Source organism: Triticum aestivum, chromosome 7D (assembly GCF_018294505.1).
Source record: "Triticum aestivum cultivar Chinese Spring chromosome 7D, IWGSC CS RefSeq v2.1, whole genome shotgun sequence".
In the NCBI taxonomy this organism is placed as follows: domain Eukaryota; kingdom Viridiplantae; phylum Streptophyta; class Magnoliopsida; order Poales; family Poaceae; genus Triticum; species Triticum aestivum.
The window spans coordinates 17,916,824-17,920,323 of record NC_057814.1 but is presented as its reverse complement, the minus strand read 5'-3'; positions in this window follow the sequence as shown (position 1 = coordinate 17,920,323).

Genomic DNA, 3,500 nt, shown 5'->3' with positions numbered 1-3,500 from the left:
GCTGGTGCTTGTACGAAGACGAAGGGGGTGGACCGGCGGCGGCGGCGGCTACGAAGGTAGCGGCGGCGGCAGCCAAAGAAGAGCGGCGGCGGCAGCTAGGTTAGGAGTGCGGCGGCGGTGCTCGAAGTAGGCGAAGTACCCTGACATCAAGAAGAAAACCGGCGCGGACGGTGGTGTTCCCGCGCCAAGGGAGACGGCACGGCGCATACCACGGGAGGTCGACGCGCGGTGACGGCACAGTGGACCGCGGGCCGCGGCGATACGGCCCAAAGGGGCGACGCAGCGGCGGCAGGCGGGTCGGGGCGACGGCGGGAAGACCACGGGGCGGCGGGGGGACCGCGGGCCGCGACGCTGCGGACCGAAGGGGCGACGCAACGGTGGCTCGCGAGTCCGTGCAGCCGTGGGGACGGCCTCGGGGCGGCGGCGTGGACCGCGTATCACGGCACTACGGCCCGTTGGGGCGACACAGCGGCGACACACGAGTCGATGCAGCCGCGAGGAGAACCACGGGGCGGCGGCGCTGCGGCCCGACGGGGCGACGCAGCGGCAGCCCGTTGCTCGATCGGCGGAGGGGCGCGCTGAACTCGGGACAATCTTCACGGGACCTGCGGAGGCGCGCGCAACCGACGGGCCAGGTTGGTCGCGCGGCGTAGATGAGGCGGATCGCGGCGGCAAGCGGGTGATCAAACCGATCGCACGCGAGGTCGGCGACGCCGCTCGATGGAGGCGTGGTGGCGGCGGAGTCCTGGATGAGGCCGGCGGCGACGGACGGCGTGGGACGTCAGCACCGGCACCAGGGCTGCCAAAGCAGCGCCGGTGCCCGAGCAACGAGGCCCGAGCGACCAACGGAGCAGCGGCCCCCGAGTTGAGGCAGCCGACGAGCCTGATGCAGCCGAGGACGAGGCCGGCAAGGTAGACCGCCGAGCCATCGTGCAAACGCGGCGGAGGCGGGTGACGTGGATCGATGGGTGGGCCGGCGCGCGAGCGATGGCTATGATTGGCCTTCGCATGGCGCGAGGCCGCTGGGTCGGGGCGATGCAGGTTTCCCAGTCGGAGCAGGGCGGTGACGGCCGGCGCAGGGCGACGGGCGGACCGACGCGCGGACAACGGCTGGCCTTGACGGGCCGCCTTGGTGCGCGTGGACGCCGGGTCAGAGGAGAGGCCGGTTGGTCGCCCCGGGGTTGGAGTAGAGGCGCACGGGGGTCGACGGCTGCGGCGGGCGACGCAAACCGATCAAGATTAGATCGGAAAACCAAAAAGAAAAACGCTGATCAAAACGACCGGCGAGAGAGCGAAAAAACCCCGGAGCAAGGGCTCGGGAAAAAGACTCTCTAGGGCAGCCGGCCAACACGGCCGGCGAACGAACCCTAGGTACGGGCGGCGCGGCCCCCGGCGGTGGTCATGGAGACCGACCGCCCCGGGGGCGGCGCGCGGGTGCGGAAGCGGCGGTGGCTAGGGTTTGGATCGTGATTAGGCTAATACCATGTTAGAAGGGAGAGAGGGATTTGGTGAAATAGTTGTTGTATTTCTTGAACCTCGTGGACATATATATAAGAATACATAATCTACATGGAGTACAAGGCAAGCCAGAATATGTCCTAGTCTAACCTATGTTTCCTAATACAATCACGTTTCTCAACAATATATACTTCCATTTTATGTATAAATTCAGCATCATTTCAACGAAAACATCTTTCAATTCTTTAAAGACCACCCAAGGGCCACATTTATTCCTGTTTCTATAAGTTCAGGGTTAAAAAGGGGCATTTCCTAAACGGCGCCTGTAGCGCCCGTTTTAGGCCTACTGGTACACGGCGCACACCCCTTTCACCCTGCTGGGCCGGCCCATCTCCTTTGTCCTAATCGCTAAAAAAAGATGCCACGGAATAGGTTCGAACCAGCGACATCCCTGTTGAGTAAAGCATCGCTAACCATCACGCCAACTTGCTTATATGTGAACTACAATCTTTTTCCTCTATTCCATTCTATTCTTTCCTCTTTTCCTTTTTTTCCTTTTTTGGTTTTGTTTTCTGTTTTTCCTTTTTTTTTTGTTCTTCCTAGTTTGATGTTTTTGCTTGAAATTCGTTATTTTTTTCTTAAAAATCACTGAACTTTTCTCAAATTCGATGAACTCTTTTCCAAATTCGATGAACTTTTTTAAAATACGATGAACGTTTTTCCAAATCCGATGAACTTTTTTCAAATTCTATGAACTCCTTTTCCAATTTTGATGAATTTTTTTTCAAATTTGATGAACTTTTTTAAAATCCGATGACCTTTTTCCAAATCCGATAATCTTTTTTCAAATTCGATGAACTCTTTTCCAAATTCGATGAACTTTTTTCAAATTTTATGAACTTTTTTCAAATTTCGATGAACTTTTTTCAAATTTGATGAACTTTATTCAAAATTTGATGAACTTTTTTCAAATTAGATAAACTTTTCTTGAACAATTATTAACTTTTTTCAATTTCGATGAACATTTTTCAAATTTAATGAACTTTTTTCAAATCCGATAAACTTTTTTCAAATTCGATGAACTCTTTTCCAAATTCGATGAAATTTTTTCAAATTTGATGAACTTTTTTCAAATGCGATGAAATTTTTTCAAATTCGATGAACTCTTTTCCAAATCCGATGAACTTTTTTCAAATGAAATGAAATTTTTTCAAAATTCAATGAATTTTTTTCCAATTTGATGAACTTTTCTTGAAGAATTATTAACTTTTTTTCAATTTTGATGAACATTTTTCAAATTTGATGTACTTTTTTTCATATGCGCTGAACTATTTTTCAAATCCGATAAAAAAAATTCAAATTCGATGAACTCTTTTCCAAATTCGATGAACTTTTTTCAAATTTGATGAACTTTTTTAAAATCCGATGAACTTTTCTCAAATTTGATGAACTTTTTCAAATCCAATGAACTTTTCCCAAATCCGATGAACTTTTTTCCAAATTCGATGAACTTTTTTCAAATGAGAAAACTTTTCTTGAAAAATTATTAACTTTTTTTCAATTTCGATGAACATTTTTTAAATGTGATGAACTTTTTTTTCATATTCGCTGAACTATTTTTCAAGTTTGATGAACATTAAATGAAAATGCTTTAATTTTTTTTTTGATGAACGTTTTTCAAAACCAATAAGTTTTTTCAAATTTGATGAACCTTTTTTGAAAACCAATGAACTTTTTCAGGTTTGTGTAATCTTCCTCCAAAATGAAGAACAATTTTCAAAATCCATGAACTATTTCAATGTCACGATCTTTTTCCAAAAAAAAATATGAAATAGAATAGCGCAGCGACATTATTTATTATGCCTTTGCCGCTGTCACTAATGACTACCTACGCGATAGATCGAGTGGCTAGCGCACTTGTACCTAAACTGGAAGGTTGTGTGTTCGAGACCTGGAGATGTCTTTTTCCGGAAAAAAATTCACGAGCTTTTGTGTTCGCTGCTGAGCGCGATTCGTGGGCCGGCCCAACTGGGCGCCGTAGC